This window comes from Takifugu rubripes, chromosome 10, assembly GCF_901000725.2.
Source record: "Takifugu rubripes chromosome 10, fTakRub1.2, whole genome shotgun sequence".
Classification (NCBI taxonomy): domain Eukaryota; kingdom Metazoa; phylum Chordata; class Actinopteri; order Tetraodontiformes; family Tetraodontidae; genus Takifugu; species Takifugu rubripes.
Genome location: NC_042294.1, coordinates 7,253,355 through 7,276,055, shown reverse-complemented (window position 1 = coordinate 7,276,055; position 22,701 = coordinate 7,253,355). Strand labels below are relative to the sequence as shown.

At 42.4% G+C, this 22,701-nt stretch overlaps 1 protein-coding gene across 4 annotated transcripts in view; it reads left to right on the top strand.

The window, feature by feature from the left end:
• Nucleotides 1-22,701, top strand: part of agtr1b (angiotensin II receptor, type 1b) — a 71,934-nt gene that overhangs the window by 13,849 nt on the left and 35,384 nt on the right. For 2 of the 4 annotated variants that reach the window (XM_029842782.1, XM_029842781.1), the window contains exons 2-4: nt 5,649-6,396; nt 6,512-6,549; nt 6,645-6,810. The gene's annotated coding sequence lies outside the window, so the exon portion shown is untranslated. Of the gene's footprint in view, nt 1-5,555; nt 6,397-6,511; nt 6,550-6,644; nt 6,811-7,400; nt 7,482-22,701 lie in introns of those variants that run through there. The other 2 variants (XR_003889801.1, XM_003968019.3) reach the window with 2 other exon arrangements.

Genomic DNA, 22,701 nt, shown 5'->3' with positions numbered 1-22,701 from the left:
ACCTACTTCACCCCCAGCTACCACATTTCCCAACTTACTTTGCCCAACAAAAACCTCACCTGAGCCCAGCTAAAAGCATGATCATCCCAACAGGCTGATTTTTCTTGGACAGGCATGGAGTTGAGCCAGTGGTAGTATTTGGGTGGAACAATAAGCCGATCACATGAAGAGTAGCTACATAAATGCACAGAAGTGGTACAAAAGAAAGGAAGAAGGGAAAAAAAACTGGTGGAATGTTCAAGACATGACATTCCAATGGCACTGACATGCAAGTGGGAGCGTCGTCTTACATCGGAGTGCTGCTAACATTCATTCTTGACTTCTCTCCATCTTTATCTGACATGTGTGAAATAAGGGTATTCCGACTTGTCTGTGAACGCCGTGACATCCGCTATTACACATTTCAGGGGGTTGTCGTCGCCGATTTATTTGCAGGTTTTGGAAAATGAATTTAACATCACTGGATTAGAAGGCGTAGGATTTATTATATCCATCACCACGGCACTGACTGACACTAAGCTGTCTTTCAAGCGTCCAAATGATACCCTCAAATTTAATGAGATCTTAAGCCCTGCCAACATATAATTAAAAACGTTGACACAGAGAAATAAGAATGCAAAAATGTCTGCGAGGCCTTCGCAGCGAAATTCCATCCATCCTGAGCATACTATGCTTTAAAGAGCAATGCGAGGCTACTGATGATTCACTGCTGCCTTGTGAATAATCATGAACCCATAATCAGAGTGTTGTTTTTTTTTAATGCACCTGTGTTTCCTCACATGGGTCACACTGTTACAGTTTGTTTTCCTCGTTTCTTATTTTTCCTATATCGGACAAAATGGGAGCAATTGTGTCGTTTGCTCCTACATATTGCACAGCCTCCTTCTCCCAGCGGGCGAGGGCGGTGACAGGGTCGGATGTCAGGCCAACGCTTGGCTGGTACGTGTTGTGCCTTCGCCCAGTCCTGCCACAGTGAGCATATGGGCGGAGATGCTGGCGTCTCACCAGCGTCCTATCACCTTTGCCCACAAACCGAGCGGAAGCTAATAGGATAGTGTTTAATTCGAGCGACATACTGATGCAGGGATATGCGCTGACTGGTTTTATAGAGTACTTCTGTCTGATTTATTGACTTGTCTGACTTCTGTTGAAGTCCTAGAATTTCTCGTATTGTCTGACTTGTGAACTCTGTTTGAAAACATGATTAATTAGAGTCCTCGAACTTGGACGGGTAATCGGGCAAACAGACGTTTTCAGCCTCTCGGTGGCATGTTTTCTCACTCGCCCTTGCAGCGAGGAAGTAACGATACACCAAAGCTGGCTCGGTGTCTTTGCAACTGTCGATCGGAATATTTGTTGTGGCACCAAAAGAAAAAACAACATATGGTGGAGGAAAACATACTGTATTTCCATCCACGGCCTGTTCGCTTTGTGGCAACATAAGTTTCTTTTTTGGTATTGTATTGCAGCTGATTAAGCCCGGATGATAACACAGGCATGAAGAGGAAGGACCCCACCCCCTTCAGGAACACTAGCTAGACCTACAGTCTCGCTTACACTTTCAGGAGCTGTCGCTTTGAATCGGCAGAAGGCAGCCAAGCTGAAGATTTCCCACTGACTGGAGAGGAGTCATTGGCCAGGCTTTCCTTGTCACTGGGACTTAAGGCAGTCAATGATCCTAATGCTTACACTGTTGTTTCAGCATTCCAATTTTTAATCACTGCGTGACCTGTCAGACCTAATGAGGGCAGTCGTGTAAGAATGATCAACCTACCAAAAAAGAGAACATCATATTCTGAGGATGGCATCCTGTTTTAAATGTTTTTTTTTATGCCCTAATACATGCAGGAAGCATTTTTCTGCTTCAGAGCCCTGTGCCACACACTTCCTTCAGACTGATTGGTTGCTAAGGTGACCCGTACTCTGACCATCTTATGTAATCACAGCTCATAACGTCAACTGCTCAGACCTGTGCTCACCTTTTCTAAATCACCCAGATGTGGTATAAAAAGCAAGAAAAATGCTAAATCACTAGCACTGATTTGTCAAGTGAGTTAATGAATGCATGTTTGACTTAGTCTGGGTTTTTTTTCCAACTCAAAAATAATTCACTGCATCCCTGTGTGTACACAGGATGGGTATCGGAAAAGACGTTTAAGCCAAGGATAAGCACAACTGGCGTGTGGTTTGTAAGGTGCCCCCTCACCCCCCCTACTCTTTAATCCTTTGTACGCACAAGGGTCAAGAGGAAGAGTCTTACTGTAGTGGCTGACTGAAACATCGATGACAGAAGGCTCTCCACTTTTAGTCGCGTGCCTCTCTTGAAGAGCCTCTCACTGGATTTCCAGTGAAGTTCCAGGAAGTTCCATGTTTCTGAAACAACAAGTCTGTGCTACTTATCGGTCGCGCAGGTCACGATAATTCAAAGGCAACAAATGCTTCAAGCTAAATGGGGACTAAATTTAGGAGTGTTTTTAGGGAGGAGTTGTTGCATAAAGGAAGGTTCTTGTGAATTTCACATGTGCAAATCAAAACAAACACAGAATTTAATGACCGAGTGATATGGATACCTGTGAAATATTTTAAGCATTTGGTACTTTTGAAAGAAATACCAGGTTGAGTTTGATATATATTTTAGTCAACTATTAAATCATGCATAGCAACAAAAGTTTGAATTTAAACCTAATTTAAATTTTCAAATCTGCAGCACCGAGAGGACAAAAAGAGGATCAAAACTGTCATTTTCAAACCTTCAGGTGAAATAACTCAAAGTCCATAAAGTGAAAACCACTCTAAAGACGAACATTAAAAAAAATGAACTACGTGAGGAAAGACATGAAACAAACATGCAATTTGCGCAGCAATGTACAGGAGAAATGTAAGCTGTGTGGCTCAGACCACAGACCTGCGCAGGGTCATTACAGTTCACTTCCCAGTGATCACTGACTGACACACTGATGTTGGAGTACCTGTGCACGTGTACGTGACAGGAAAGTTGACACGGCAGCGCTCCACATAGCTCTTTAATGCTGCCAACATTCTGGGGATTTTCTGAATGTCTTGACACTAGACATTTGTGAGTAACAAACAGAGGTATGATTTTTTTTTTTTTAAAGTGTATTAAATAAACATTAAGTATAAAATAAATGGATTTTAAGTACTTCAGATGAATAAATGAGCTGTGTCCCCTGTATGTGGCCTGTTCAAAGCCCAAAGAGAGTTAAATTGAAAGCTACAGAAGTAAGAGCTATTTTAGAAGACATGTTAAAGGTTAAAGGTTGTATCATGGAGCCTTTGTGTAGCTGACTTCTTTATTAATAAACAACATTCATTAAAAAGCAGACTGGGGGTACCATAACTGAATATTACCACACCTCTCTCTTCCTTTGTGTGATAAGAAGAACCCTGGGGATCCCTCACATGGCTCCAAAAGCTACTGGGGAATTTCTCTTAGAAGCTGCCCCTTCAACTCAATTCTTCCCCACATTTCCAAAGGCTTTCCATTTGTATCCCCTGGAAACCGCTCCACATTCTTTAAACTCCCCTTCAAGGGGAAAAAAGGTAAGGAGGAGGAGGAGAAGGGGAAACAGGGCCCTTACACATTTTGTTATGCCCTTTGATCACACGTTTATCTATAAAACAGATGGCTGTCCACTGTCCTGTCTATATCAATGCATGCTTATTTTCTGGTAAAAAGGGGTCCGGAGATTGGGTTTAGCGTATCTTGAATCACAAATCTTGAAAAAAAGAGCTCTCCTATTCTTTCCAGCACTTTAAAAGAAAGCTTAACTGCCTTCCATCCCCCATGATATCCATGTCTACTGTCAAGTGCTTTACTCAGAAAATGAAAGACAATTTTCATTCTCATAAAAAGATAATATACACTTGGAGATCAATTGCTGTTGTGTAAAGGGCGAATTAGCAGAGGCTACCCGTGGTATTACCACTAGGGTAGAAGTAAGGCAACGTTATGAGAAATATGAGATATCATCGAAGTTTTAATAACACAGCAAAGCAAAATTCAAAGGAAAAACTTTAAAAAGTTGGCCAGCTATAATCTTTCCAAGCTATCAATAATTCTTTGCAGCTGGGATCTCTTCCTGATAAGAGTTTCAGTGCATTTTGGGAGGATTTGTACTATTTTGGTTACTTGTGCCAGTTTTAGTAACCAGCAATTGACAGATAACAAAGCCCCCAGTGGTCGATGAATTGGTTGCATTTATGAGGTCATGTCCGTGGGACAGGAGGTCAGGATGATGAATGGTGGCAGACCTCGAAAGAGATGCTCTTTCCCATGTCAATGTGCCGTAGCTGTGGCAGACGTGGGGGGAAGTTGCAATTTAGGCATCACCGTATCTACCAGGGGGGCTGCCCTCTCGGGTAAGTGGCTTTGCAACAGAAAGCTGACGCCTGCCGCTGCCATCAAGGTTGTTGTCGCAGGCAGCTCATTAAGTGGAGTCGCCATGTTAAGGGATGAATGTTGCCCTGAAAGAGTGACGGCGAGGACGAGAATTACAGGAGGATCGGCGCCTGGAAATGAGTTCTCATAATGTTGCTTACACGAGAACACGGGTGAATATTACCTAATCAGTCAAATCCTCCCAAGCTGACACTTCTTGCGAGACGTTCCATGAAACCCCCCTGGAACCCTTGTGCCCCCCACCCGCGGCTCAGACCTGAGGGAGCCCCCAAGAGGGAATCTGTGGTTTGGAGGTTGTCCTTGACAGATATTCTTAAAATTACTCAAATGTTTTATGCCAACAGTGCAGTATCCTACTACTGGGGGCACCTTACCCTCAATTAAAAGTGCACCGGTGAAGCTGCATATTTTGCATTTCGTAACAATGTGCATGTTAAACTGAAGGTGATCTTAATAGGATTTTCTGAGGTTGGGAACCAGAGATTAGGGGCTTTATATTGCAAGAGATGGAGCATCGGAACAGGGGAGTGTTTTAATCTGCACTGGATTAAAAATGCCAGGCTCAAACCTTAAAGGACAAAACATCAAAAAGAAATGCCCATTACCTCTTCATTTTAGTTACCACCTCACATATTAATATCGCCTAATAGCAAGACTGGGCTTCAACTTCAAAACTGCAACCAGAAAATTATCTTTTTATTTTTGCATATTGTGTGAGTTTGAAACATTTTAAGAACATTTTTCTACGCACTATCCATGCATGTGGAAATTGTATATTTGCCACTGGTGGGAAGAATCAAAGAAAAGTACTGAGACGTGGTCTACCTACAGCTTTTAAATATATAATCCATCTGTAATCAAATTTGACAGGTAATCAAGTGCGGCATTTGTTATGCAGACATTTGGACAGACGTAACTCCATCAGCATCTGCATAATAAATGTATGATTTTAATGAAGTTTCTATTAAGCATCCGGCTCACTTTACAAATGATTTGACATGTTGGCTGTTTATTTGTATTTCAGGGGGGTGCAGATTGTTGCTAGGAGCGATAATTATGATGGGGGAGGGGGGCAGAAGAGGTCAGCAGAGAGGGAATTTAAGAAAAAAAATACAATTACTTATAGATGGGGTGAATTAATTTCCTAATGGCATTCACTGGTTTTGCATGACAGCTGCTCAGACCCATTCAGGAGTAACAAAAAGTAAAGGAGTCCCTTTGATGGCAGACAAAAGGCTCCATCATTTCCAGAAAGAGGGTATCGCCACACCAAGAGAGGAGAGGGTGCAAGTGACATGTCAACAAAACGTGGTGGGCTTTCTGCGGAGAACCCTGACATCCACAACGCCTGTGACATGTGTGCCATCTCTTCAAGCTGGAGAGTGGACATTGTTTCCTGCCACGTCTGCATGAGGGGAGGTGCTGTATGTGCAGACGGTATATTGTATTATATTGTAAGACTGAGATAGGTATCTCATCCCAGTGTGCACGTATGGAACATGGAGCAAAGGAATACATTCAATTTGTAAGAATTTATATTTTATGGTTGATTTCCTTGTCTCTTTGTCATAGTTGGTGAACCATCTACAGAGAGAGCCGTCTAAGGTTTGATGTGAATGCCTGATGAAGCTGACTTCCACATTAAGGCAAATTATTTCCCTTGAGCAGGTTGTTCATCAAATAAAGGCCACCTCAAATGACTATAACCTAAAATAAAGGGCAAGCTTACGCAACCTCCTCTCCAGATTCAAATATACATTCTTGAAAATTGCTGACAGGCTAATCTACAGTGTTCTCAAATCGTTAAATTCCCAGTATCTCCCGAGTTGACGTTCCATCTTGTTGCGTTTGTTCTGAGGATTACACCCTCGCTGTATCCGCACGCTGCTTCCAGACGTGGCTCACAGACTATTACACGCTCCTTCTTCCGGATGGATGTTCATGCATCTTTCGGAACAGGACGAGTGCCACAAAAGGTTGGTCAGTTTAATTACATGGACACCCTATTGTCCCCTCCTTTCAGCGCCTCGCGCCCTAATCATAGTACGCACTGTGCGTCTGCATTTTCACCGTGTCTCCCTTGCTTTCCAGGAGATTCAGAGGCTTCACCAGTTAGCCGCTTTGACGAGGTACACAGTGTTGTCTCTTGCCTCAGAGAAAGAACCCTTCGCCTCATCTCAGCATCAAAGTTTAACCTTTCTCAACTTTAATTACACTAAGTAAGTTCGGAGTGTGCTGCGGTGCTGTCTGGCTAACTCAGCTGCATCCCTGAGCTGATGGGAAACCTGCATGGGTGCCACGGCCCCCGCTGCCCCTGACACACTGATGCTACACAGCACTGACGCCGATGCTGACGCTGGCTCTGACTTTCTCAACCATATAGCCGTACAGTAAGTCTATCCACACTTACACAAACACACATTCACACTGTCCTTATGGGTTGATTTCAAATTTACTTTGGACAATTTGTGGACAGAAAATATGACATATGCTACATATGCATGTTTGATATAAGATATAAATTGGGGCTGCCAAATGATTACAGCTTTTAATGAGATTAATCACGGGGCAACTGTGTTTGAGTTTGATTATTTCCAATTAATACCCATTCATTATTATTTCTTTCATCTTGTTAGTGCAACAGAACTCCAAGGCCGAAATATGTTGTATCCAAATATTAAAATGATACAAAAAATAATCTTACATTATAAGATCCAACTTGCATCCATTGTAAACACCTTGTTGTTGATTATATTAGTAAGTCTCAAGGTTTTTGCGATCAGTTGTGTTTCCCAATTTGGGACCTAACGAGGTCCCAATGTTCCGTGATGGTAGTTTGGACATTGCTGATGTACATTCGACGTCAGCGCCTACCTCATGTCAGAAATGTTTTGGTCTACAAACTTCTTTATATTGGTCAACCATATAGGGTTTTTTTTATATTCAAAATTCCATATCTTCATTTGGGACCTTTTTACAGAGAAGATCCACACCAGGGAGTGAAGAGATACAGCTGAGGTATGTTTGCTCATTACTCATTCCTCTGCAGGGGTGGAAAGGCTGTTTTTTTCCTGTTACCACGAAAACTTCCACTTGGAATTAAAGTGGATTTTGTTGGAAGGGCACTGCACATTCCAAAGGGCAAGAAAAAAACAGATCCATGAATGGGCATAGTGTATTTATCTACATTTGCTCATTTCACAAGCCTTAACACACCATTCAAGACTGCAGTTCCAGAGAATACTCATGGGAAAAAGGAAGCAAAAAAATAAATAAAATTCCATAATCGTATTATTGACAGAGTGAAATACAGCTTGCACTAGGTGTAGAGAAAAACAGAGCACAAAGTAAATTAGTAAAATATGTGAAAAACAGACGCTCTATATTTTATTTTTAACACGGACGTTGAGTGCTTGACTCAGACAGTTCGATCAATTCACAGGTAGTCGATTGCGCCACTCACATGCACACCCTTATGATAATAGGCCCTTTTAGAGTCATTTAATTCTGATGATGAATTGGACTTCCATAGAAAGCCAAAAAGGAGCCACTGTGGTAACCGCATGGCCTGTCAATCACTTGCAATCAGTCTTTTTCTCTGTTCATTCGTTGATGCGTCGAGATTAGGACCTTCTCGACGGGGGGCTTCAAAACACTCGGAGGAAATGAAGAACCACGTGGAAGTTCTGCCGCTGATGTTTGGAAACTTTGCAGAATCTGATGGTTTGGCTTTCACATGGGTGTGTTCCTTGCACTGAAAAAGACAGGAGAAGGCTGAAATAAAATGAATCCGAATGCACACCCACTAATATCTCAACCGGCTGAACCCTCGACAGCGTCAGGGCTTTTCATCTATGTCAGCTCCAGAGACAGCATATGTTGCTGACCACAGAGGCCTATAATGAAATGCCCCCATTAAGAGGAAAAGGCCATTTAAATGCTAATGCTTTGTATGTGTAACTGTTAGGGAAGGGTTGAAAATGTCTTTCTGTACAGTACAGTGTGCCAGTATTTAAAGATAATGGCCCAATTTTTAACTCAAACTATTAGGTGGACTTAAAAGGTTAGAAGGTGCTCTAAATAAAAAGAAAAAAAAAACATTACGTTGACTGTGTTGCACAGACTGTGTAAGCTCTTTTTTGGTTTCTTTTTTCCTTTTGTGGATTTGTGAAATAACTGTGGTCTTGAAGAGCTCACAGGCTCCTTTAATGATGTTACATTTCATTCGAGCACGCTGGCAGCAGTTAAACATTTAGGGGAAGTGCAACTAATTCGCCAGGCAGGACTGTGAACTGTGGCATTACATCCTTGAAGAAAAGGGGAAAAGCCATATAACAGAATCACCCAGGCTCTAAAGATCTTAATTCCCCATTAGTTCCTTATTCTATCCAGTGACAAAGCTGGGGCCCTTTCAGTCTTGTGTTCCCTTGCATACCAAAGTCATTCAACGGAGGAGACCTTTAGCAAGAGCAATGCTCTATTCAAGCCATGTTAATTACAATTTTAAACCATTATTTGTTTCAACACCTGGTTAACCCATTCAGTCCTGTTTAAATCCTCTTTATTATCCCAGGTGTGATGGGAAGCCACTAAGGAGTGAAAGGGTCCTGTGTGTACCAAGAACATAATCAACGTGGCACTACATGTCGTTGAATAGCTTTTGGGATAAGATCAGATGTAACACACTCCAGTCCTCAAGTAAAATAGTGCTGGGTGGATTATGCCTGAAAAGAGGATTTTGTCAAGGATGTGTCCTCAACTTTTCTTTTTTGGTGGTAAAGCACTTTGAATGGCACAAGGCTTCTTCATCAGCTGTATTAGGACTACAAAACTCAATTGCAGGCTTCAAAGCAATTGGCTTTGTTGTGCATTTCTGTGCATATATTTGTGTTACATTTAAGGGCTTTGAGACCAGGGGGCCATGCTGCGTCACAAGGATGGACGGTGTTTCTTTTTCGAGGAGGTGGTCACCGAAAGGTCTCCTCATCTCCTAAGCTTCTTTTCTCTCGGCATCTTTCACCTACTTTGAAGCCGTAGTTAGGCCATAGCCCCCTGTCCATTATGATGTCATTAACACAGGCTTTACACAGGAACTTGACCCCCGTGGAGCTTTTGTTGCCATGGCCACTCACAGCTTACCTGTCTTATACACTTGTTTGAGGATGATCCCATTTCAACAGGAAATATCAACAGAGTGGCATAATAGGACAACATGATGGAAAATGGGGTGAAATGTGTGAAAAAGAGAATATTACACCAGCATAAGAGCTTCTTTTTTTCTGATTTCTCTCAATGCGCCTTCTAATTTCCTAGCCCACCACCGACATCCACAATGGCCTCAGGCCATTTTGTACCCCTCCCGCTGTTCAGATATAGTACAGACTTCAATATAGTAAAGGATAGCCCCACAAAGTTCTGATTAACGAATTAACACCCTCTAATAGCCCTTCACCATCCTCCCTTAAATGGATTAAGGTTCCTCTCTAACACTTTCTTTTTGCACAAAATTTAATTAAGATTTAGATTTGGCTCGAACATGCCACGACAGATTCACGCTGCATTCATGATGTGCTTCAATTAGCAAGCAAAGCAACTTAAGCTGCTTCGCCAATAATTAGACTATCTCCCCTTTAAAATGCTATCTAATTATGCTTTATCCCTGCGTAATTCAATTTATTTGTAGGTTACGGTGTGGGTAGCAGAGCCATATTTACACTGTGAAAGGTCATCTTTTAGGGGTTTAAGCATTGAATTGAACACAAATATTCAATTAGAGATCATTTTAAGTCTCTTAAATAACAAATTAAAATACAGCTTCTCCAATTTCAAAACAAAAAAAAACTATGCATAGTTCATAGCTGTCATATATATGTTTGCAAATGTCTCTGTCTTTGTTGATTTCTGGCCTCCTGAGGTTGTATCCTATGTATTTGGATAGTGATTTAAACAACAGAGAATGTCCTGCCCAGTGTTAATTTACCTAAAGCAGCAGGGGTCACTGGCATGACCGCTGACCATTACACAGTAGGACAGGAGTGTCCAGCTGATTGTCCTTTTAATCGACAACAGCAGGCCTGAGGAATTTAACAGCATGGGATTCACCATTTTCCCCATCAACAAATAATGTTTATGGAAGATTTACGAGATGCTGGAATTTTCTGGGCTTTCCTTCCTTTCAGCTCATTCAATTAGTGGCTGTAAATGTGTTGCTTAAAGGGGTGACGAGACAATTGAAGGTGTCGTCTAATTATTTTAGCCCAGCGCTAGGCTAAACCACTCCCGCGCAGGAATCCCTGGGCTTGGCTTGGTGATATGAAGTAAATGGGTTAAAGCAGCAGGGGTGATGCAATATGTGGCTCTCCTGGAGATGTTCCCAAACCTCTCACATTTTTAAAATGAATCAACGGCTTGCAGGCCTGCCACAAGATTAGATAGAAAACATGCACAGCACAAGGGCAAATCTAATCACCTACTTTATTTGCAGGTTTATGAGTAGACTTGTGAAGTCAGATACAGTAAAGGGTTCAAACATGGAGCTCCTGTCACAACTGTTGGCCATGTTTTTCTCCAAACTGGCCTCTTAATTACAAATAGCTAGCACAGCAAAAGCAACAAACCACAAACTGAGGCCTGTTATGTGGCTGGATTTTACCCTTGTTTTGAGACTATTTGTGACTACTCCCTGCCCATCTGCGGGGTGGTTCCCGCGATCTCGTTCTCCTTCCAAGCTCCCCCGTTGACATTGCCATCCCAAATCTGTCCTGATGCAAGTAAACTGTCAGAAGCAGCCCTGGGGGGGCGGTATGTTACACCGCTCGGCCTGGTCCTGTCCCTTCTCTGGCCTGAGGCAGCTTAACCGTGTCCAAGTCCCTGCAACTGCAGACACGGTGACCCCAAATGGGATTGACAGGACGCAGACCGTGGATGCTAGGCCACCAGTCCTGCGATATCACTCATTACCGATGTTAAGAACCTGAAGTGGCAAAAAAAGGATCCTGTTTTTACAGGATCCTTAATTATTTACCCCAAAATTGAATTCAGTTTGCATGTGATTTATGTCGATTTCAAAGAACATCCTGCTTTTTCTTCTGTACTGCTGCACTTAACCGTCTGTCTGTATAAAAAAGGCTTGGCTGTGTCTACCACATGGGTCCCCAAGTGCACATTAGAGAGCCCGGGGGGTCCCTAAGTGTCACCCATGAAATCAGGATGTTAGGGTATGAAAAACGGGGGAGGGACCGCTAGTAATTCTCATTATTGTTAAATGCTCATCGTGCCTGGTGTTGACTTTCCCTTGGTCTAGCTGTGCTGCCAAGAATCAACACGACTACCACCCCCACAGCCAGTTCCTAATACTACAGATATTGGGGGAAAATCCTCTTAAATCTGGAACTGAACCCAAATTAATTACAACATCTGACCACTGAAGGTTACACATTTTCCTCACCACTGCTTTCATTTTAACTGTCAAAAATTCTATATCAGCCCTTATGAAACATGAATAATTATATGCTCATAAATGCAATATTTCCTTACTTTAACTCCAAAGGTCAAAAGCAATTTGTCAGCAATTAACGTTAAGGAGACACTGCAGGCTATAGACATCATTTAAATTGTGGCCCTGCACAATCCATTCTGCAGCTATGACTGGCAGAAAGAAAAGAACTTCTCAATGGCGGATTTTTGACATTCCATAATGGCTTAATGTCTGCGTTTGACGGAGATATCGGGGGAAAAGAGCGGCTCTTTGCACACTGGCGTGGCCCAGAGGCTTTTGCTGTCACTGCTGATGACAGTGACTTTCTCCATGCAGATTAAATTGGTGTTTACAGATTTGCTCTGGGTGTACATTTTTCCCCCTGCTGGGCTCCACTAGCTGATGATGAGTCGCAGATGAGACCAACGGTTCCCGACACTGATGCTTACGCTTCTATCACATTGTGGCTTACCAAACATCCGATACTTTCTTGGCGGAGTAAAATGGCATTACCAGATATTTACATTTGCATTCCACTTCCATCACTTTGATACGCGCTGCTCGGTGTTACAAGGCAAGGAAATTAAACATCAAGATGTTGACAATTTGATTGTGCAGTTTTCGTTGTGTTATAATAGATTTCAATGGCTTTATAGCACTTGTTGTATTGCTGGAGTTGTTACAGCTGGTCAGCAAGAATGTGCTCAAAGTTTAAAGACACTGTGGCTTGTTTTCACAGTTGGCCCCTTTTTTTTTCTTTGAGTCTCCACTTCAAATAGCCCTTGGATGCAAGGTGTGGGTTCACGCATGTTTAAAAGTGCTCTGTTCAACTGGGATTATGTGGAAAATCAGCCGGAAGAGTCAGGCTGACAGCAACGTGAATTAAGGCCGCGTTATATCCTTTCACAAACTGCGGTCATGTGACCTTCCACAGCCATTGTCCCAAAGGTTTGATGCAAAAATATTAAGTAGTTTGTCATGTGTAATTTGCATTGATTAAACTTTACGTTTGCAATCGCCGGGCATGATATGCTGATTGCCTGAAGTGTGTGAGGCTGCATATTTACTCTGAAGGGCACTTTGTTAGTGTAAATTAACTGCACGGGGGGAAAGAAATCAATGAAAAGAGTAGCTGTGACCATCTCAGCTGTAGCAGAAGTAATTGTAAGAAAGTTTAATTGGTAATTAAACTGAGGATGCATTAGTTAGGAATCAGCTTCCAGGAAAATGTCATATTGTTCATCTTTAGCTCAGCTAAGAACCTTTTAACCACTTTCAAACACAAATATATGCCACGTATGTATATCTTTATATAATGTTAATATACTGTGGAGTATCTATGTGTATTAATTTCAGGTTGGAAACAGAAGTCCAGGTTGTTATCGAGTTGTGGCCCCCGGCGTAGGATTGATCCACTTCAGTCCAGCAGCAGGGGGCAGGAGCTCTGGAGGGGCTCAGCAGGGCTCCAAATCAATAAGGTTAATAGATGTGGGGGCCACGCAGTCAGAGGTGTGCAGCCTGGCATTTTCGGTGCCAATGAGGAAAATTCCTGATGACGAGTTGTCTCTTTTGGAGCCTGCATTAATGTCAGTCTGATTACCTGGAGTCAGGATGTCAGATGCGGCTTCACCAAGCCCTGTTTCCTGGCCATTAATCGGAATTAGCTCCTCAAGGAGACCCTTCAGAATGGAGACTTTAACTTGCCACCTTTTCACCCGCTGTCCATTGAGAACAAATTGCCAGCCCCCCACCACCCTTTCCTTCTGACTATTCTTTCACTCTGATTTCTATAATGCTAACAGTTTGATAATCACTTGATGAGTAATTTCCTCTCATTTGGGATTTGAAGAGTGAGGTTTCATTAAGATGTTCCTTTCTGCTCCCCACCCACTCCCATTTTCACCTTTCCATGCAGCAAATTTGCAACAGGAAGGGTTTGAGGCTGCAAAAGTGGGGAAAAGACAAGAGATAAATGATTTTTTTTAAAAGTCTGAATGCATGATGTTGGTTAAAATAATCTACTCCCGAGGGTGTCATTATGGAATTGAAATTTGTTCGAAAAAGACATGTTTTCTCTTGTTTATCTGGGAGACAATGAGCTAACAGTTCACAGAAAGTCTTTTGTCTTTTTTGTTTTCTCTCATACAAAGTTTGTGCTTAGCTTTCCCACACTGTGATACTCTCTAGACTATTACGATTTCTGAATAGGACCCCTTCAGTTTCTCGCAGACTTACAGCAGAGTTTGAATAGTGCAAATGCAAATGAGGGCGCTTGCTGATCTATTCTCTCGGTACCTGGCTAATGTCTACATGGGAAAAGCCAAATGTCTGTGTCTGTCTGTGTGTGTGTGTGTTTGTGTGCACGGGTGAGGACATACAGAGGTCGAGGCAAGCCACCGCCACACCTGCAATTAAACACGCACCTGCATCAGCTGAATTAAAGTGTGTGAGCAGAAGTCATGCTGGCTCCACTCCCCTCAGCCCCCCTAAACAAAACACTGAAGTCATTTGCAATAAAAGAATCAGTTGTCTCCTTTCCTTCCCCTTTCAAAAGGTCCTTTTGCATAGGAAATCAGTTGTCTCTCCCTTCATGGACATCCTGCAGTGTGGGCTCCCATGGAAATGAGTTTTGGCATTGTTGTGCCGAGGCACTCCCCCTCTAATAAATTGAGGAGGATTAAGGGAGAAGAATGTAATAAAGGATAGTCATTTCATCATGACAGCCATTTTTAGAGGGGGTTGGGGTAGCCCTAGATTTAAAGGATAATCAGACTGGGGTTTATTTCCATAACACGCATTACAATTTGCTTCTTTGAACTTTGCTGCCACTTAGGTTACTAGATTTGTCCAAGGGGAAAGGAGGGGGGGAACATGATTATCAAATGTTTAGTGACATATTAGAGACATCTGAGTTATTATAGCGTTATGGCTCTTGGAGATTATTACGCATTAATCTAAGCACTTTGAAGTGCTGGCCTGTGTGTGTTCCTTTAAATTTGCATTCTCACATATCTCGCTACTTTTTTAATGCTCATTTTACTGATTCTTACATAGACGTGCAGTGGCTACAACGGTTCGTCTGTTCTGTCGGTGCCAAATTTCTCCACACATGGTTTTAGATTTTATTGATCACAAAGTCAGCTTCCAGCTGGCCCCTCCTTGCTGTTTGTTTAGTCTCTGTATCTGATTGGAAACACTTCAGATGGTGACCAGCAGCAGGTGAAGGGGGTGCCTGAGCGTTTGAAGTCCACGCTCCTTATTGATCCCACGCATATTCTAAAAATCAAAGAAGGCATCAAAGGCATAGCTAAACTCTTAAAGACTCTGCACGCTCCAAAAAAGGGCACCAGTGACAGCGTGAACAAGCAAAGCAGGTGGTGGATGCTGGTTGGAGCAGTCACCCCTCCAACCCCCGCCACAAGCAGACGGACTGCTGAAGGCTTCTATTTTAATGTCGGACGACCGTGTGGCTCCCGCTTTGACTGGCACTTGTCTCCCATTAGAGGAAGAAAAAGCAGCTTGGGGAAATCTTCAGTTCAAATTAATTAGTCTAAGCCAACACACTGTAGACACTTGGCTGCAAAGGAAAAATGATTAGAACATAACATTTGGTGCAATTAGCAGACACTGATACTTCAGACAAGGTGATTTGCGTCATTATACTAATGCTATAAATATTAAAAAGGTTCTAATCTTCACAAGTCACTTTCATCGCTGCATTTTTTTTTTACTTAATCCATTAGAAAATGTTAATGAAAATGGCAAAACTTTCATTCAAAAAGGTTTTTTACAACAGTGTTTTAGCCTTAAAAAAAGATATTATTGATGTAGAATATCAGAGAGATACACTAATCTGCTTGTTTCTGTATCTTATGTAACGTTTGAACAGGTTCTATATATTGTTACCAAAAAGTGACAGCTGTAAATAATAGTTTGTAGGACTGGCAGATTAGCTCAATGCTAAAATAAGCATTTCTGTAGTTAGCTAAATTAAACCCCTTCCAGTATTCTGATGTACAGAAGGACCTTTGTGAGGACATGGTGCAGGACAGTCATTAAATCACAAGATAACTAATCTTTGTGACAGCAGCCGGTGGAAAGACCCATCACAACAGTCAGTTACTCCTCTATTGGCAGAATTGATGGCGTTAAAGGGACTAGGTGCAGCCTGCAACTGGAACATCCAGGATAAATCCACACTTCTTCAACCTCCAGCTCCGGCTCTGATGTATGTCTGTCCTCTGCTCTCCTTGGGTGCACATGGGAGTTATTTGAGTCTTTCTGAGAGCAGCGGGAAGCAGCGCTGCCACACAAGCTCGCTGTTGGATTACCCTCATCGCGTGAGTCTTTGGCCTCTTTCCTCTTGTGACGACACAGGGTCGAGTTCACAAGGGGCTGATTTAACTCATTCACCGCAGTCCACTGCCACTAGCCACATGCCTGCCAGACCAGTGATCCCAGCCCAACGCTAAGTGCTCCTGAAATGAGGAGACAGAACGTCTCTTTTACTTGGTTCACAAAGACACCCACTGTGGTATTAATCCTAAATCTAAATATATCTAATATTTAGAATGTTCACAATATTCAGCATGCACGGTACCTCAGCAGTATCTAAAATCTAAAATCTAAAACAAAACATAAGCACCATCAGTGCTGGAATCCCAGGTGTAGGTTTGGCCACTTTAGCTTATTTAGCAAGGAAAGCTAGTGGCCCCACTGCTTAGAGGGTCTGCTTACATTACCTCTGATTCACAGGGGGAGTCACCACAGGCAGCGGGGTTCAGCTCAACTGGGGTTCGCATCCTAAGCACAGCATGAAATCAAACTCAGAATGGACAGTTGACATAAATAAAGACGGATGACAGATCTTCACTTCCTATTATTGTACAGGCGCTAGGGCCAAAATAGCCAAGATAAGAAGGCTGCCATCTTGACATCGTGATTGAATCTACACTGTTGGGACTGAGTGGTGGAGTTCCAGTATTCCCAACATCAATTTAAACAGATGCAAAATGTATTGTGGAAAATGGAGAGAGAAAAAAAAGGAAGAAGAATGTGTTGTGACCCACGCTGCAGTCTGCCACAAGGGGAGTGATTTATGATTTGACTAAGTTTTAGAGAGCTGTCATGTCCATCCATCTCTATATCCAGTCAATGGAAGGAACATGCATTTTGAGCCTTGGGTGGAGGCCAGTGAGGTGACTGGGGGCCCAGCAGAAAAGGTGATTTACCGCTGGTCTGTGGAAGACTAACATCGCAACACAGCAGGATAGAGAAAAAAAAGGAACTTAGTGAGATGCTGTCAAATAATGACTTTTACAAAATCAGCAAAGGAGGATTTATTCTGTGTAAACTAAATGCAGAGTTGTGACTGACTGGGCTTTTGCTACAGTTCTAGGAAACTAGCGCCTCCACAGGCCAGTAGAGGCATTACAATGTAGGAGAGTATTGCTGAAAATAACTAATTTATCCACATTCACAGTCATATTATATGGAATTAATGAAGAAAGATGGACCGTTTCAAAAAGAGCAGAAAAGCAGATTAAATAATTGTAAAATGTGGTTTCCTTGAAGACATAGGTCTTTTATTCTGTTGAAAAACCCCCATCTTAATTGCAACTGGATTATCCATCTCGTTTCACGGGATGTTGTCATTGGGCTCACAGAAAAATAAAGAAAAACAAAAAGCCTATCCTGCTTTTCCTCGGGGGACTTAACAATAACACACACAATGAACTTAGTGACCCTCAAGAGCCGTCTTTTTAGCGGCGGTGTTTTTATTGGCTGCGCTACTGAAGTGTTAAGATCTGCCGGTACAGCAAACGTCTTTGGCCAGACCGAGGCATCCCTTCATTTGAACAGCCACGTCCCCCTGACATCCCAGGAGATGCAGCATGAGTTATGTTCTCACATTAACCAGACTAAGTGGGAATATTCTTTACACTGAGACAATTAATACAGGGTTCTACAGTGGTCTGACATAAGATTATGATGGATATCAGGTGACTATGTTTTAATGAAGCCATTATGAAGGCAGATTTTTAGATATGTGTCAGCTATGTGCATTAAATATCAACTTTAACTTTAAATTCATTGTAAATTATATTTGTGAATTTTTTTATGTGGTTCTTCTGGAGGTTTCTTCCATGGTTTTCCTTGTTATAGTCTATTATTTCTGTACTTTTAGCCCCATTTTCAGTTTGACCACTTACTGTTTGTGACCCATTGCAAGTAATTAAAAGCTCAAACTGATTAGGTCAACTCTTGACATCTTTTCAATAACCGCCGAGTCGAGAAAATCTGCAGCTAGCTTTCGCCATGATATATTTGTGTGGCTTGACATATTTTGTTTAAGAACAATCCCAACAGTTGGAAAAAAGGGTGTGAAAACGACGGCTGCCCGTGGCCAAAAGAATGAACTGTGGCAGACTGGAGTTGGTGAATAGGCCTTTAACAGGTCACAGAATCCATTCAGCGGCCTGACATTGTTATTATCTGGACCATCATGGATGGGCCTAATTAATATTCTTATCATAGGCCTCCGGAGCATAAACAGAATTATCCACTGAGCATCAGTTGCCTTCACAGTCCGTCACTGACTCTGAGAAACAAGCTGACTGGGGGTAAAATGAGTTATTTATACAGTGCTGTATTTTTAACTGTAAATAGTTACTGATCAATAAATACACGGAGGCATTACTTTGCCAATTATCTCATTCGGTCAAATATCTTCCAGCTCCACCAAACAATGTTAAACAATTTGAAAATTGCATTTGAAAGATCAGGTTTTTTTATGTGAGTCCTGTAAAGACAATCTTGCACATTTATTCGGTGTTCCTCCTCTTTGTCGCTGCATTATGGCCTGTCATGGCAAAAGGGTCCTGAGGCTGACACAGACACATTTTCAGGAGACGTGACGGAGCTCCTTCAGTCCGGGGAAAGTGAGCAGACTGCATCGCTAATTTCCCCGCCACGATAAATCTCCAGTATGAAATTGCCGGCGCGGAGCTCTCTCGCCCCAAGGCTGCGCATTATTGCTTTATTCTATTAGTCAGTTATTACCAGCAATCACAGTCAACCCCCACTGCCCCCCACACACAAAGCCGCTTTTACATTACATCTATCAGGCGTTGTACAAACGCCGAAAACATATGACGGCAGCCCTGAGAGCTGTGTTTCCTCCGGGGCTGGGAGGGCCTCTTCGAGAGGAGGGGACCTTCAGCTGGCCCACTGTGCGTCTGTTCCCTGGGCTAGGCAGCAGTGACACCATGAGGGCCACTTGTTTTCTTCTCCGTCACATTCCCACCACCTCCTATGAACCCTAATCTGAAATGTTTACGGATGAGTTCGAGAAGCTCTCGACAACTGCGTTTAGGTGTGAACGGCGCTGTCGGATGTATGCTTCTGGTGCATGTGGGATGTCGCTAATCACCTGAATGTACACCTCTAATTGTGCCACCTCTTCACCCAGATGTTCAGCCTCGAGACTGCTCTCCACTTCCTCCTATGAGAGGAGCCGCCTCAGGCTATTTACATCACTATCTGTGGAGTAATTACATCACTGTTTTTGTATAGTGCCACGGCAATCATCAGGCGATAACGTGCAATTAAGCCAAGCTCTCCGATTTGTACGTAGGAAACTCCTTCCAGCCTTGAAGATAAAGTGGCAATCTGAAAATGTCAGATTGAAGCGGTTGTCTTAATCTGATTATTTTCAATTAATATGCATGTCCTGGGTATAGACATTGATAAAGTGAGTTTATTGCAGTCAGAATCTGACTCACAAATTTTGCCCTCACACATGTTCGCTGTCTTTTCCCTTGTTTTCCTCAGGCTCCAAATCCAGAAGAACATAATCCCCAATCCCAGCTCTGAAGTTGGAGTATGTCAATAAAGGATTTATATACATTTGTGGTTAAATATACATTTATTTTGGGACAATTTTATCAACCCCGGCAAAAAAAAAAAAAGAGCTCTGAGCTGTTGTTTTGAGCAGGCTGTTCAGAAGGGGTTGGCAGCTCTGTCACATTTGAGCAGCTTCTTCCATCTAGCCTGAGGGAGCGTGGTGCTCACCGTTTGAAGATTAAAACATCCACTGTCATTTCCTGCTCCAGTGGTTGCTTTCCCAAAAAGAGTGCAGATATGAATTGTGTTTTCCACCCCCTTCGGAGCTGATTATCGGGAGCTAGCCTTTCAGTGGCCTCCACGTTTCATGGTGGTCTCAGGAACAAGCTACCAAAGAGGCGGAATAGGAGGGGTGCGGATCAGCTGTGCGTTGTATTTGTGTAAGCCATTGTTCCAACCAAATACAAAAGGTGAAGCATGGTTAAATCCTTTCTACTTCCTTGTGTGCTTCTTGTGTGTGTGTGCACACAGCCGCGTCCGTGTATCTCCCTCAACTCGCATGTGCAGGCTCTGTTTTTATGTGCGCCGGCCTATTGGCACGTCTCTGAATGTGGCTGCTGGCATCTTTGGATCCTCCATTTATTCTTCTCCTTAAGCCATCAGTGCGTTGTCAACAGCACATCCAGCCCATAGAAAAGGCCGGGACAGGACTAGGTACCGTGGTGGGGGGCTCTAATAGAGCCATCAGTCAAGTGCCTGTCCGGCAGACCATACCACAGAGCGTTAGTGTTAATGCTGAGGCACATGGCGTAAGTGCCGGGGAGCAGGGCTGTTTGTCAAAGTGCACCCAATGTGAAGGAAGTTGTTAGTTAAGTGTGTTCACACGGCGTCACGACTATCACCCTGGAACATGTGCGACAGCATTTTCCTTTTTCAGTTCTATTAATAAGCTGTTTCACGCACGTCAATCAGTTATTTACTCATCGTGCACACAAAATTACATCTTCTAGAAAAGAGTGCAACTTTTGTCTGTCATATGAACTGTTAAGTTATATTGTATTGATTTATATTGTATTGCCATAGCCACTGTAGTGTGTACACTAGTTAATTTCAGATAAAGTCAGGGAGTTGCCTCCTAATAGCAAATGCTTGCAATTCATTTAGCTTTATTTTTTTTTATCTAAAATGAGTCTGTTGGGTGGCATAAACGCCTTTGTTTGTTTACCTTCAAGTTCTATGGCATAAGTTTAGTGGTAGGATGAGGAAAAGGCAAGGAAAAACAAGGTAGACCTTGGGAAGGATACAGATGTAGACAAAATTAGCATTGTTTGCAGCACCTGCTACAGTTAGTTTGTTTACTAAAGGAGCTGTTCTTGTCATGTTTGAATTGCTTCAGTATGTGTTGGTGATTAAATAAAGAAGCAATTTCAACAAAACAAAGTCAGTTATTGTGCAACATTGTTAAAAAGGTGGGAAACTGGCGCATAATGTCACAAAGAAATTCGAAAGTGAGGTTTGGATGTTAAACCCAATCTTCATCAGTAATGATACCAATATTTAATGAAACAAAGCTTGACTGGGGTTAGCATCGTTTAATGTGGTGCTGGCCTGTCTGTGCAGTTGCAGTGAGACCCTGAGAATGACTCTGCATGACCTGGACCCTCTCTCAGCACCACCAGTGAGCCCATTATTCATCCTATATGCAATATTTTAACCCTGATACTGAATTGAGATACTCAGATTGTATCAGCATTTTTTAATGTTTTAAAGTTAAGTCAAAAATGCATTCTTATGTCTTTTTAACCAACAGAAACTTTCTATTATTAATTGTGAACATTTTTTTTAGGATCTAAAATAAATTAACACTTTTTTTTTTTACACCACTTGACAATGGTAAATAACACTTATTCCACAGATATCATACATTTCTGCTCATTAACATAAGAAACACATTTTGTGCTAATTTGCACCTTTGGAAGTTCGCTGGAAGACGGAGCAGAAGGTAAAATTTAAGGAATATCTTTCAAGACACTTATCAGAGAGGTAAAAAGTGCCCCGGGCACGAAATAAAATGGTTCAGCTGTTTCCAATACAGCAGCCCTCTCAGTGAAAACAGAATTCAAGATGTAAAGATGGCTCATGTCAGAGCATATAGATCTTTTTTTTCCATGTGGGACTTGCTGCTTGTTTAGAGAATCTCTGATCAAAGCTGCCCCTCCTGAGAATGGCTTTATTAGATTTCACACCTTCTCCCCTGGAGCCCCGAGAAAACACAAAGCACGCTTTCCTGCATCAACAAATATTCATTTTTGTCTCGGATCAATCCCTCTTTAGGTCTGTCGTGGCATCGCAATGTAGGCTGGTAGATTAGGCCTGCGTGATGTCTGTTCAGGCAGCAACATTTCGCACGGCAATCGAGCTTTACCTTCCTGGTGATGAGCTCCAGGCCCGTCTGAACGAGGAGGAAGGGAAAGCGCTTTTAATTGGCTGGGATTAAGTTTGGATTGGGAGGACTTTTTTGGTTGAATGAAATCCTGGGCACTCTGCCAAATGAACAGAAAAACGGCGTTCTCTTGCTGTCAACCGACCGCGGTCGTCCTTCGTCATTAGGGGGGGGGGCATCGCAGCCATTTGATTTTAATGATGTCAGTGGTTTCATTTTGCCCCCCTGTCCTGGCCTCTTTAAACCACGGGGTTCGGGTAGAAGCAATCGAGCTCCCTGTTCCATCTATTTAAGAATTTGGATAAAACACTTCTCATTTCCTTTGACTCCATGCTTGAGGGGTATCAGATGTATTTGGTACGAGTGTTTGATAAATTTCTCTCAAACTAAGGAGTTGTGCTAATGCTGCCAGTGCTGGAGTGTTTCCTTTATATTATATTTATTATTTTTGACCATGTAGTGTTATATTGTATAATTATCTGACTTAAATGCATCTTAAAACAGAAAGAAACACCT